This window comes from Trichoplusia ni, chromosome 2 (assembly GCF_003590095.1).
Source record: "Trichoplusia ni isolate ovarian cell line Hi5 chromosome 2, tn1, whole genome shotgun sequence".
Classification (NCBI taxonomy): domain Eukaryota; kingdom Metazoa; phylum Arthropoda; class Insecta; order Lepidoptera; family Noctuidae; genus Trichoplusia; species Trichoplusia ni.
The window spans coordinates 14,636,497-14,652,339 of NC_039479.1; positions in this window are offsets into that span (position 1 = coordinate 14,636,497).

Genomic DNA, 15,843 nt, shown 5'->3' on the forward strand with positions numbered 1-15,843 from the left:
GTCATTAGATTTATACTTTTAATTATCTTATATTGTGTCATCGCTACCTTTATTTACATGAATTAGCTTTAAGATAGTGTGAAAATTTAATAATTTGATTTTTGTAGTTTCAACTTGTGTACTTTTTTGTCCAATTACTTTGAAAGCTAATTTAATTAATTCAGAATGACAACTTCAGACAAACAAAGTCAAATATAATTAGTCTTGGCACTCCTTTAAATAAATAATTTTAATTAAGAGAAAATATTATGAATACAATTAAATAAATAAGGTAAACAAAGCAGTACTCACATCTACATCAACTATTTTCGCATCACGCATTAATGAAATGTAAATATAATTTTAATAAAAGCAGTCCTTTAAACAAACATGCAACATAGAAAAGACACCACGACTCATTGCGGTTAAGATACTAAAATGAAAAGCAAAAATATAAAATAATATTTTACAACATAATACAGAAAGTAAAATAAAAAATAAGCACATTAACGGCTAAATTAAGACTTAAATCTAACACTTTTAATTCGATTCAAAAGGCTAAGTTAAGTCAAGGTTCGGTTAACACCCCAAAACGGTGAAAATTTTCCAATCAGCCCCTGTAAATTGGAAAACTTTTATATGCGTTCAAAAGTCCAGGTGTATTTCTATCGTTCGCAAGTCCTCGCCAAGTTTTTGTTCGAATGCTGTCTAAAAAAACGGTTTAATTAGTCTCGATTGAAATTTGTAACTGTAAAACTGAAACTCATTTAGACGTTCACAAATTACATTTGGTTTTTGTTGAGATTTTCTATAAAAATTGAGTAGACTTGGTTTTCTTGAGATGTATTGTATAATTATTTTTCTTTGAACTGAGCAGTGTTTAGTCTCGTGTAGGCAGACTTCGTAGGTGTTTCGAGGGTTGAATGTAACATAGTAAGCAGGTTTATCCATTACGTCCCACTTAAGATTGTCGGTTGGAATCACTGATCTTTAACAAATTTTGCTGCTGTTCTGCACTTTAGTATTTAACTTTGTCTTATAATAATGGACCAAAGTTAAATCCGCTGAAACAAAATTGATTATAACATTTTATATGTTTTAATATATACCTATCCCTGTTTAATGCAAATATATAGGACAAAATACCTACAGTTCAACTGAACTACTTGGATACTAGAAGTACCAGGAGAGCAGTGTAACAGGGAGGTGTGACATCGTCCTGATGAACACAACAACGTTGTTATTAGTGTCGCAAATTGGTTTTTGGCTCAGTTCGGTCCGCGACCGCACCGACCTCGCGGTCATTAGCCATTTTGGCAGCTACATGAGGCTGACTTATGACTTTATGAGATTCCAACGCTTTCTAAATTGCTTTTCATATACGGTATTACGATATTAAATGTGATATTAAAACCGGATAATCTTGGATGTGCTTTTTTAGATTCGTATCATATTTTGCATTTTCTACAGAAAAAAATAGCTATTAAAACTTATTTCATCCTACGTAAGTATTTATTGTGAAATGATAATATATATGTATTAAAAAAAGTTTTATTACAAAGTGTTACCTTAGTACCTACATTAATAAAATATAATATAAGCCTAAATCTACCAGCTACAGGCAAAGGCCTTCGTCTTTTCACTCTTATTTTCCGATGGCTAAATGAAAATTGTATTTTAATATATTTTCTTTATAGTTACGACCGCAGAACTATGATATCCATAGCCATTTAGTTAGTTGATTGGCAGAGTACATTATTAATGGGCGCTCCGCAGTCGATCAAGCGCCACACTAACAACATTTACCCAAGTCGATTTACTTTAGATTGAAATGCACAGTTGGAATACATAACTATACCTAGCGACTGCTTGCCCAATAATTGATTTATTTAGTGATGGAGGAGCAAAATAAACCTTACATCCATTGCAATTACTATCAGGATATAAATAAATTTCAATGACTTTATACAATGTAGCCAGCACCGGAACAGTGTAACAAATGAACAGTTAAATATCTAAAAAAACTCTTATCGGATGTGAAACTTCGTTTAGTATCAATTAAAGAGGGATTTAAATATTACATTGCAATACTTTAAATGTAAAATTTTTATTTACCTACAAGTAATTGTAGCAAGCTCACATAAGCCACTCTCTCAGCAGACTTAAAAAAAACAAGCATTGATATCAATAAAATATATAGACCTGTGTCTGAAAACTGATTATTAAATAAATAAACGGGTAGCCTAGTGGTTATCACGCCAAATGCACTGAGCGCGACGTGTCGCGGGTTCGATCCTCACGTCTGACAAGCATTTGTGTGATCCACGAATGCTTGTTCTGAATTTGGGTATCTTTGTGCAGTTGAAATCCCGCGACACACAAGGCTTATTCCTAAATTCGGGGATCGTTCTGGAAAAAAACTGATTTTCACTTATTTACTTTAATGTGGATAGATGATATACTCCGAATACTCCTATTCATTTTAATTTAGGTATCAGTCTACTCTCAACTCCTCCAAAACCCTCGCGGCACTAGCTAGTAGCTACTCGTATAAATGCAATGCAAGGCTACACAATAAATACTAACGAAGCAAGTCTCAACTGCGGTTCGCACCTACGATGAGTATTTTTAGAGCTAATCAACATTCCCGGCACACTCAGCGCCATCTCTCATTAGCACACCTTTGTCTTTAATTAACAATGTGGCACTAATTGTTACACCCACAATAATTATAAGCCAGTATGCACGGATTATGCGGCTTCCGTATCAGTAATCTGAAACTCGAATAATGCAACATGGTTTACGCATCACCATTTTTGAAGTCAAGAAAAAAGTTCATAGTTTAGCTACACATTTAAATTGTAATAATTGTGTGTTGGTAAGAGTTAGAAGTACATACCTTAATAAGTTTCGTATAAAAACGTAGCTGAATTAAGTCGAGTATCAAATATCTTAATTACATTTGACACTTATAGCCGAAAAAAAATATATATAAGAAAATCTTAAAAGGATGGAGAAAAGAATAGAATGAACTGGTCGGAAAATAGAAAGCTGTAGCTTATGCCTGCTTTTATTATGAAAAAACATAATTCAAATTGTCTAAAATATTTTTTATTTATTGCAAACAGTATTGATGTGAACTGTTTACGCCGACTTCATTTTATAAACAGGTAAGTTACTCAACGTCATGTAGAGCACCGTTCAAGTCGCTGAGTAGTCCTTAAGCGTGCGGCTTTCACAACTTTTTCATTTATTTTTGCTTTCTTTAAAAAATGTCGTCAAGAGGTTCCTTAGCAATCCTCATTAGTAGAAAATAATGAGTTACCCATACATAAGTAGCTACGCTGACGGAAATAAATTTAAATTCTGTATTTTGACAAGCGTTGCGTTATTTTTAGGTCGCTATGTTAAGGACCGCAATTTGAACAAAGATTTAGTAAATTAAATACTAAACATACGGCTAAGGTTTGTAACTTCAGTTAAAAAATATATTAGCAAAATACTTTAAACATTTATTATTTAAATATCCCCTTGGATTTACTCCAAAACATTTCAAAGTGCAGGGCGTAGAGGATTATGCAGTTGAAGATCTCAATATAATTGATCCCACCTAAAACTGCAATCGATACAGTTCATGGAAGCACATTATAATAAGAATGGTCAATTAAAATCCCCTCTGGGTAGAATTCATTGCTACTCTAAGTCCACATCACTCGAAAGTGTAGAATATTTAGAGCAGTAATATTATAAATTCGGAATATAAGTGCTCTCACTGAATTCAGAGTGTGTACTTCAGAAAATTACGGGAAGGCGGTCTTATCCACTTCAACTGCCACTCCCAAAGGTTTGAACTCAAATTATTATCTGCATAGCTCTTGTACAAAATCGTGCTACAATCATATCAGCCACTGATTTCCTCTTTTAATACTTTAAGCCACCAGTAGGTACTTTAAGCGGCTTGTGTTTATTATTTACTGGGAAGAAATAATTCTGATGTTTTGATAAATATTGAAAATAATATACAACGTGTAAAGAAAGTAAGACACAAAACATGTGGAGCAAGACATAAGTCGAGGGTTTTAACTTAGTCTGTTGAGAACGACTGAATAAAGAATATGGTTAGCTAAGAGTAAGAGAACAATTATTCCAATGTAAAAATTCATTAAGATCATTAAACTTAAATAAACATTAAAAGAAGTGAAAACTTAGCGAAACCGAGAGCGGTGCGACATGGCGATAATTATTCAAATCGCCTCTCTCTATATTTTTATTCGGATGTTATAATAAAAATTTAATTTCGCGTAATTTAATTCTTATCTTCAACGGCAAGACCATATCTCTGAAGAAAATTCGTAAATTATTCATGAGGAAAGTTTTAACGGGGACATGATTTTAAAACCGACATTTGTAAGCTCCGCGAGGCAATAACTCGGTAGGATTTAAAACGTTTACGAACTATCACACGGTATTACTACATGTTATGTGATTTGATCTCTTTTATGTATAGCAACTTAAATCGTTACGCGTTCCTAGCGTTTTAGTCGTGATGGAGATTTTATAGGACTTCCTTCGTTTATTGATGGCATCATTACTTCAAAAATATATTTGTCCAAAATGAGTAACGTAACTAAATTTCCTATGCAAGAACTTCACGACAAAAGTTTAAGTTATTATTTAATTTCATCAAATGCCCTGATGAAACGTCTTGAAATATTTATTTAATAATAGCGAAGGTTTATAAATAAAGTATGAGGGTTTATAAACAAAAATATTTTTCGGTAATAAGGCTGGCAAATATTTTAACGTTACACGGCGCTATTTTTTTATGCAGCTGACTTAAGCCGCTAGACAGAGCTCTAGTGTAAAAAGTCAACTGTGACGTGCACGGAAACGGGGTTAGTAATTATTAAGGAAAATGTTTTTAGGTGAAATTTTGAGCTGCTTTTGTTTCCCTAAAACAATTTTTTTACGTTATTTATCATTTAATATAACAATATTTAATCATAAAAAATACTGTTAAGATAAAAAATTGAAATTGAAATTAAAAATAACTGCTTGAACAAACCTAGAACTAAAATAACCGACTACGAATTTGTTAGACCATCAAACTAAGTTACAGACGTAAACATTTGAGCAAAGACTTAACAATGCTTCCATAATAATAATGACTTAAGAAAACTTGAACACAGTTCTTAGTCACACAAAATCTTGAGAACTAAATATCATACGCTAGCAATCCGCTAAGACGTTCATCAAGAAATTAAGTCAGCTATGAGTCGGCTGAAACTTTAGCGTGTGCTTTGTTATAACAAATTTACAAAGCGAAATAAGAAAGCAAACAAGTAAATGGAGAGTTGGGAGTCATCGTTTACTTATACACGAACGTTGTAGTGTAAACAGTTAGCTGGAATACGCTTACAACGGCGTCGAGTTGAGAAGTTAGTTTTCAGTACAAATAGCTGCCAGCAAGCCCCTACCTACGTATTAGGATTTTCGCAATAATGCCTTATTATTACTTTTTAACTTTAATTTTGTTGTGCTTTAATTATTAATTTTGGGATTGGCACCATTTAGAGAATCGCTGCAAAAGTTGCACAGGTTTACTTTCATTTCAAAATACATGTTAAAGTCATACACGTAGTACAAGAGGACAAAATCCTGAACCAGAGGTAGTTTTTTTTTATAACAATCTCATAATAAGACTCAACATAAGCAAGTAAAACAAAAAGAAATGTATATTGAAATCCCACAATAAAAACAAAACAAAAGAAAAATGATTTAAAATTGACGCGAGATGAATACATGACACGGTTCCTAATCGCTGAAGCCAGAAATCACGCACAATTCATATGTGCGGTGATTTATATGCAAATGTGCTTATGGTACAAGCGATGCCTATTGGAGCAGCTGCCGGCGTCAATTGAAGACTAATTTGCGCGCCAATCAAATTTCTGTTAATTATGACGCTTTAATTACGTATGTCTCACTGTTTGTGCATTTCTAATCTAAAGACTAATTTACAATGGATGGGGTAATTTATTGAGTTCTTGTTCTTGTGGTAAGTTACCCGGTAGATAATAATGTTTATTCAATAATTGTGTTATTAATTTACATTTTAGATACTCTAACTGCTGTATTAAATATTACTTTAAAGTGTATATGTTAAATTATTTTGTACTGTAACGGCCACATTCACAGATTTATAGAGTTACATCTTTGTCAATGTCAACAATAGAGATTTAAGAAAAGCAAGTCGTTTGATAATCAGACAGATCAACACATTCATTTTTAAATTAGATTAATATTAAACTCAAAGAATATAAGTAAATTAATAATTATAATTTATGTCAGATAAACAACGAATTAATTGTTTAAGATACTTCATTAAAGAAAGTTCTGTTTTCTCGTAAACTTTTGGAGTAACGCAAACAGTGTCGAATATCCCCAATGTTATGTTTCTCTCTGTTCTATTTACATACCACTGAAGTTAGTGATCCTTTCGGATAACTTTAATAATACATCACAATTATAATGTAATAATACCAGCCTATAGTAACTGTGTGAATTGTTTGATATGCTGAAGAGAATATGTTATGGATTTGGTATTGATCTGGTAGGGAGTTGGTTTTTGGGTGTCATTCCATTTAAGCAGACAATCGACACTTCGCGCAACGATATTGTGTTCTTTTTTTTTTAATAATAACGAAAGCTTTATACTTTAGAAGTTATTAATTTATTTATTCATTTAAACACTATAGAAATACATGTTCCATGGCTATATCCCTATAACAGAATAATATGCAGTTTTGAAAAATTGTAGAGGTAAACAGATATGGCCTTTGAGTGGGACGACGGCACAGATTGAACGCTCCTGTCACTGTAATTTTCCGTGTCTCACACTTTCAGATCATGATGTTCGTCTTAAAACGTTTAACTAATAATATTAAATACCCATCTAGAAGAAGTGAATATTTCACTTTTTTTCATTTACATACGTGTGTATTTTACAACTACCTACGAAATTATACTTATTTAAAAATAACCACAATATGCAATTATTTACTAATGCTACAGTAAAAAGTTTAATCTCTGAACAAGACTCGAAGCTGAGACTTCTGTATTTACCCTGAATGATGTCACTTGCCTTTAAATTGGTATCTGTTCATGCATTGTGATACTTATTATGATATATTGTAATTAATTGCAAATATTATTTGCTGCATTTTGTATGTATTAAAATATTAAAAATATCATTCTAATGTCTTTATTTCTCCATGTAAATTGACTCCCATCACCAAAAACCATTTAATTATTTTCAACAAAACTATTTTTACCTACAACACGTTTTTTCTTAAGTTAAAATCAAATACGGCAGGTGTTAGTCATCGAATACGGTGTTTATTCAACAGCAAACGTAGAACTACAGACAGCAGTTGTATAAACGGCCGATTGGATTTGAAACAAAGCTAACGAACCGTTGAATCATGTAAACAGGGGCCAAGACAACCGTCTTGTTTATCCAAAGAGCCTTTGCTTCATTAGGATCCAATTTACTGTCAACAAATTAATCCCCTTTCAGTATTGTATAACCGATACCGTTTTGCTGTTATCTGACGATAAACAATCGAGGAGGCAGTTTAATTTCAGGTTATTTGAAATGAGAGAAGGATTTAGTCGGTTAGCTACGCGTGAACTCCTTTTTTTCTTTATTTTGTATGGGGTAAGAAGGACACGTATGAGATCAAAATCAAAGGCTCTATTTTAAGTGCGTTGTTTTAAGGGACTTTTAAAACGGTGTAGTAATGACTCTAGCTGCACGGTTCCAAAAATTTCATATTTATACCTTAATGATAGCGTGATCTTTAAGACCTGCTACACTAAATTAATGTATGTGTTACCTACATGGCGTATTTGCTTGTATTCGTTGAATGTTTTGAAGTAAATGTGTTGTCCGCGCCAATACTAAATATTTGTACATAGATTTGAGAATAAGCATGTAATTATTTATTGTTATTTGCTAAGGGCACAATTTCTTTTTCATTTAATGTAGTAATAATATAGTAAAAAATAAAAGTATATATATAGTAAAGAGCAAGGTTTGCTAGCAATCAATTTATGATTGCTAGCAAACCTTGCTAATCTCTTGAACAAAGGCGTCTTTCACCAGCTAAATACTAACAACACAAAATAGTTATATCTATTGTATTCAACAAAAACGAATCACCATTATAATTAAGTCGCGCGACTCTACGATTAAACTCCTTTAATATTCTCCACAGTAAAACAGCCTAAAGCCCTTTAAACTTAATGAATAACGACACGCCAAAATCTCAAAGAAACGGACTTCCAATAACAACTCCAACTTCAACATACTATGAGCAAATTAAATAAACAAAACTGAACAAGACCATTCTCGTTTTCAATAGTCGGCTAATAAAGGAAATCATTGAATAAGGCGAGTTCAAGAAAGCAACCGGCTAAAGCGAGACACAATGCATCACAACCGGGAACTTTTCTATTGTTGGCTTAAAATTAATTGCTTTTCACTGAATTTATAAATAGAAGTTAAGAAGGAATGTCTGCCTCACAAAGTGTGCAATCGGCAAAATGGAATTTCAAAACTACTGTGAAATTAATTACTTAAACATCTTTGTAGGGATGCTCCTGCTGTTCTTTGTTCGATTTTTTTTTTGTGTCTGGTCCAGGGTTTAAAAGCAAATGGTTTTTTTTAATTGCTGCTTTAATTCTAAATTAATGTTTGAGGTACACAGGTGAGATACACAAACTATTTTGCAACGGGCGCTATTGGTTAAACAATACACGAATAGTCAAATGTTTTCAGCATTTCTTAAAGGGTAAAAGGAGTTTGAAGAATTGTAAAATGAACTTAAATTTCAAATTTAATTACTTATATTGATAAAACTACTTAATTCTTATCCAAATAAAATGAGCGCGATATAAATACGTTTTCTTTAATACGAATACTTATCGTCAATGCAGCTCTGCAATACCATGTTTACCATTAAAAACGTTTTTAAACCAAATAGATATGGGCCATTCATGTAAAACATAAACAAAACCATAAAATTAATTTAAAGACCGTAAAACTGAAAGTCGACGCTGCCATAGATTAAAAAATCTTGAAGAATTTAGTACCAGAAAATCTGTTGATGTTATGTTAGATCACATTTAAATTTATCTTCTTTTTCGAGTTACACACCACTCACCAACGCACCGCTACTATGTATAATGTTCCTAAAACAACATTTTATTTTAATCTGGTGTTTACCTTTACGTTTATCATTACAATTGTTCCCCAGGCATGCAATAAACGGTGATAACTAATTAATTTAATAAATCAGGCGTTGTACGGTGATATTAAAGATGCTTTGCACGTACCTGGTCAGTGCAGGAGGATCTGTTTAGAAGCAATAATACGTGTATTCTTAAGGGATTTAACGCTCTAACTTATTCACCGATAATTGTGATATATTATAACCTATTAGGCATCATTTTGTTTGAATTATGATCATTGTATCATACTTTAGTATAAAACCGTGCAAGTACATAAGTCTATAAAATTAACACGGCTACTGTTTAGTCATCTGTCAGAGATGTTAGAAGCCACTGATAATAAATACAAAACACTCAAAACAGCGATTTAGCGCCTTGAAGTAGCGTTGAGCATATTTTTTAGTTAACATAATTTGTTAGCACTTTTTTCTAACTCTAAAGAAATTATAATACTTACCTTAAACTTGTTATAGAAAAAAATCTAGTTGCATTTAAAGATTCAACAAAAAGAAACCATTTAAAATTATAATCTCTACGAATTAAACTAATCAAACCGCTGTTGCTAAGCTAAAAAGATTTAAAAAGCGTTTACTTAACACTCGTAGAAAGATGTAATTACATTCTGTATTTACAAATTAATTTAAAATACGTGAGCGTTGAGTAAAACAGACTTGTTTGCAGTACCTGCAATAAATTGCAATTAGGAAAGCTGTTGTGTCTTGTTATCGAGTTAGCTTCAAGCATCTCGTCGCTTCAGGAACACTTCAGTATGGCAGCCCTGAACGAATTAATAGCTAACATTGTTATTACGTCGATTTCTATACGTAGAATAAATAATAACCTTCATTAGGCTTTGGTGTTTTGAGTTTTGGCTCCTAAGGGATCTAATGGTACCTTGTGTTATTTTGGGTTTTTGAGTTGAAAAGTTTCTGCTTTACTTCATGTTTAAAAAAATAATACCGATAGCCTCAGTGTGGAAACTTTAATACGAGATGAATTAATGGAGCTATCATTTTTTTTCGTCGGTGGTTGGAAAATTTATCAATATTATCAATTTTTCATTTCGGGTTGTCCATAGACTCGCGCACTAACATAAAACATTGTATTGTAGGACAACATGATTACAATCATTAATCGAATGTAATTAAATCATTACATTACCAATACTTTTGCGTGATTTAAATTTATTTTTTCCTCATAGAAATGTTTGACTCAGCGATTTTGTTTTCCTACTCATGACAACATAAATCAAAATAAATATAAACAAAAGAGATCGCGCAATATCATTTAAGGGCTCCTCAAAAAAAGAATGATGGGAATTGGTTAGCCCAAACATGACAAGTCCGTTATAAATCATAACATTCTTTGCGATATTAAATTTGTATTCAACGTTCCTGCAATCAAAGTTGCCTTCCTCAAGAATGGAAGAGTCACAGATAAAATAAACGCCGAATCTTTCGTCGTAAATCTGTCAGCAAAACAATTCGTACCCTTTCACGAGCAATAAAATGCTACCAAGAAGAGAGGCAAAGAAAAAAGTATCATAAATATAAGATTCATTTATATTCGTTCAGCCGACCCTTGAGGGGGAAACCGAGACCGCTAGTATCGAAAAACAATGTGATCAACACTTACGTCAATAGTATAAAAAAATACTACATATTCTTGCTGAATAGAGTGGAAAAGTCCAACGATAGAGGAAAGATTTAACTGAATTTCTAAATATAGTTGGGATATGGACATTTTTGTCAAGAGTTTCGTAAGCACTGGTTGTACTAATTCACTTGAATTGTAATTCTACTTACATCTCAACTCTGCACTAATTTTGACTTATAGTTACTTATTATAGTAGACTAGACTGCGAATACTTTTAGTTGGCATTTTAGTCTACCTAGATATATTTTAATAAAAAGCAGGTCTTACAAATCATATAACATACTCGTAAAACACGAATCCATTCGCATTGTTTCGCGTGTATGGAAATAAAGTCAGGAGTCATGAACAATTATTATTTAGGCAGCAACATTAATTAAAAGCTTCTGTCGATGCTTTCAAATCGAAACCGACGTAAAGGAAAGTAATTTTAAATTAAAATCCAACAAAAACCCCAATCCCTTTCTGACCACCGATCAATTGAATGTTTTCGGCTCTTTACCTCATTGATTTTTTATGTCCTTTGATCTTTTCTAATTCATCCGAGTGTTTTAAGTCGAGTTACATTGAACTATTTTAGGTATTGAAAGAAGGCTTAGTATAGAAAGACTAGTAAAGGTCTTCTAATGTTCTTTTAGTATTCATGAATACTAATAAAAAAAAAATTGAAAATGTTTTCAGATTCCGGACTACGGGAGAGCATGAATAAAAAGTTTTCGACTTTACTCTGATTTTAATTTCGATCTCTTGTACAAAACTACATTCAAATATGAGGCAGAATATTTTTTTACTTAGCTCTAATATGCATAGAATGCCTATGTGCTTTTTAGCAGAAAATTGATAGGTAAACTTGCATATGTTTAAATATTATAATACAAATCATATTTACGAACGTACGAATTACATTAACACGAATATTATATTCGTTTATATTTATTTTAATTTAAGTTCATTATAAAAAGGAAGTCGTCTGACTAGTTTCGAACCTAAAGTCCTCAATCGCGAGTTTTTCAGACTAATTTCAGTTAAAGCTTTTAATTTTTTAGGCAAATTTAATTTTTATAGTTTACTGTCAAAAAACAAACAGAAATTAATCAAGTTCATAATTAACAAGCCTATATTCCTAATAGAGTAGTATGCTACGAGGTAGGAATTCTACGCAGCAACAAGCTAGCAACCTCACTACCAGCGCTTATACTAAAACTTCAAATTGAGTAAGCGAGACAGCACACTGCAAGGGGTAGAGTGACGTCTCTTTTCCACACTTGCAATAATCTTACTTTAATTGGTAGAATGCCCGCAGGTACGCACGCAAGTCTACTAGCAACTCCTCGTATAAAATTACGTCCGCTACGGCGCTCCTGATGCGACAACATAACAGATGAGGGAACAAATCCGCTGTTAATTACCCATTCGTGTGTAATCTTTTAATTAACTAAGTGTAAACTTATTCGCGTCGCTGACAGCATTCCCTTTATGTTTCTTAGCTCCGGTTCTGTTGCCTACCGGCTTTAACTGGCTTTAACATCTGAGACTAGTAACTATATTTTTAAAATAATTATGTTTAAATTCTTCAGACGTTTAGCATTTTATCTGATTGTGACATGAAATTTATAAGTTTGATGTATTAATATTGAACGCAGCATTCAAATTTGTTTAGACAAATATATTACAACAATAACAAATGAATACTACACAAACAATTGCTCTCGACTCGTCGTCAGGAAACTGATACGTCTATTTTAATTTCCCTAACAACATGCTCTACAAACGAAATACAATCGTCTATTATTACATCCGTCTTGTGTGAATAGCAAACGTCGTTGGTTTATTGGCTTTCCGTACAATATAATGCTCTTTGCTAGGCCCGGTACGAATGCTAGGTACTATAGGTGCGGCAGGAGGTCCACACAAAGAGAATCCGCATGTCACAGCCCACGGTCAGGTGGTGCCAACAGATTCATGTGATAGCCTTTGCTCGTTGTCCGTCGTGTAAGTGCATAATTGACATTGGTATGTTCGGTAGCACTATAGATGAATAGCTGTTAAGGTAAAGGGTATTGATCTCGGATGTTTGAAATATGATCTAAGTCACATGGTATTGTTAGGGTACCTAATCAAATCATTTACTTGCATAAAACTTGGTAGGTAACAAGATGTTTAATAAAATATGTGTAGAGCATGTTTTGCCGTGACAATAAAAAATCCTAATTTCATATTTTTAAATTTTTTGAACGTCCATTGGTTACTCGTCACCTTATCTGGAACTAAAACTAGCCAACTCATGCAAGTATTCGTAAAAATTACAAAAAAAAACATCTAAGACATTTATTAAATATCGTCATAAAACTATTAGTCACTTTACAATGTCGCTTCGTTGTCGATAGCGATGTTTCGAAACTGACGTGTATTCGATATCTGAGCGGGGTCATTACCAACTGGCAATTTATAGCCGGGTCACGCTCGCCCCCATCGCCTCGCCTTACTTGCCGTCTAGACACACCCTCTTAATTTCATCAAAATAAATATCGCGAGTAATTATGAATGATCTGTTAACGAGCTGTATAGCTTTAGAGAGTTAAGTAGTCAGCACGTACTTGCTTTGGTGCATCAGTGTGTGTAATTGTACCGAAAATTACATTCGGAGTTTTTTGTGATAAGTTTTCTGAAGTTCGAGTTCAAATTTTCTTTATGTTTGTTTAGCAAGTATAACGATTGGATGTTAAGAATAGTTAACCAATTTTTTTGCAACAATTTGTCCGTCTTTTCTACTAAACTTTTAAGTATTTCCATTCTTAAACTTTCGTTATTCCCTGGTAATATAGGGACGACTCGGTGTAAACACAAACCATAAAGTAAAAATCCGATTTCATATTCATAAAAGATAAAGAAGTTCTGAACACAGTATTCAATAGCAAAAAAGTTTGAAATTGATTTTTATTCTACAAGACTTCCTTACTGAAATGAATTTTTATTTAAATTAGAAAAACTAAAGAATCTCCGTTTCCTCGTCTGAATAGAATAAAAAAGTGAGCGAAATGCATAAACGCGTTTAAGCTCAATTGGCTGGCCGAGGAGAGGAAATCGTGCCTCCGATGTTCATTTTAGTTTTATTGCTTTGACTACTAGGCATTTAAGACCAAAAGTTTTGCTCTTCATATGCGGGTAATTTTATAATGTAATCTTTTATTCATTCTCTCCTATTTTAGTTTCTTCTACAGAAGAATGCATAACACCGATGAGATTGGAAGCAAAATTGATTAGTCAGGCAAACTACACTCAACTGGTAAAATGTTTTTTTTTTACTTTTATTTATGTTTTTCATTTTACTTTGAAGTTTGAGACAGTATACCTTACACCTGTGGCACCTTACCAATGTGTTAGTATCATAAAGAGTAAAATTAAAATCATAAAATTTCACACTAAGATTCGATGTCATAAATTACCCCGATATTTCTCACGTTAATAAACCATATAACAGCATTAGATTAAGCACCGAAATCCAAATAAGAGCTTACAAAACATTCGCATTTCGCTTCACATGTTCACAGTAGAGTCCTAATTTGTCGGAGACTTGCAGAGATCCCGGGGTTCGCTTACCCGTTTTACTACCGACATCAGGGGGTCTACCACAATCTCTTGGAGTAAAACTGGTCCATACGTGGGAGTGAGACAGTGCATACACGTTATAGAGCGACGTTTCACTTCTATACCTGTGTTCTTAGTTTGAGAAGTCGTGGTATACCCCCAGACTACACGTCATCGGTTTATTGTCTTTGAACTACACTTTAAATACTACGAGCTATAAAGCTTTTAAGTATTCTGATCTGATTTAATATAGAGAGTAAAGCTATAAGAGATTATGTTCGGTATTAAAAAAAAATAGCTCTTTGTAAGATTATGAAAGTTGTGTTACTTTTTACAAATCATATTGTATAATATAGAAATAGTTTTCAAAAAACGCCATCTAGTTTATAATTAACCGAAACTTGTATTATGAGTACTAGAAAAGCGATAAGCATACTTAGATATTACGAAATACATCCATACTATACGTAAATAACACCCAGACACAGAGGAAATTATCCTACTCATCACATAAAAATGACATAGGAGCGAATCGAAGTCACGACCTCTGGTATAGCAGTCGGTCAGGGACCAACAGGTCTGTAAAAAAATCCTATAACATAACTAAATATAAACTTTTTTCTTAATTCTAAATTACGGTTGCGTGTCTTAGATCAATTACTTTGGATTACACAAAAACAAATTAAAGAAAAGGCTACAATAAAATTGATGAAAAAGTTATACGAGTCTAATTAGCTTCTAAGTAAATTATGCTACGATGCCCATTTATACGCACAACCTGCTAGATATAGATAGACAATACTGATCAATTTACATATTTAGGTAAATGAAATAAATGTCTCTATTGTCAAAACATAGTTGCATACTTTGATTTAAAATCTTACATAATTTCGCCTTCAAATAAACTCAACGTTAAAATACGTGGTTCTTCTAAATTGCAGTGAGTAATAAACTAAAGAGGTTTACATAAATACTAACTATCCTGTGGGGAACCTTCTCATTCAGAGAAAGAACTATACTTACATAGATACTGATAAATATTATTCACGCAAGAACCTTCTTGCAGTGTTAAAAGCTGTTTTGAACTTACAACCTCCCGCCTTCATGCCTTCGAGCAAAAAGCAACAGAGTTTTAAAAACAGGAAGCCAACACTTTAAAGAAGTTAAGTGGGAAGTTAGCGGTCTCGGTTTTATTTATAAACTGTTTAGTAGTAGCTGCGGTCACTACGGCACAACACAAACTTTTTATAATTGAGAAACGAGAATCATGGGTTTGAAATATGAACTGTAGTGTCGGTAGTGCGGCATGTATTTTGTGGAAACCATACG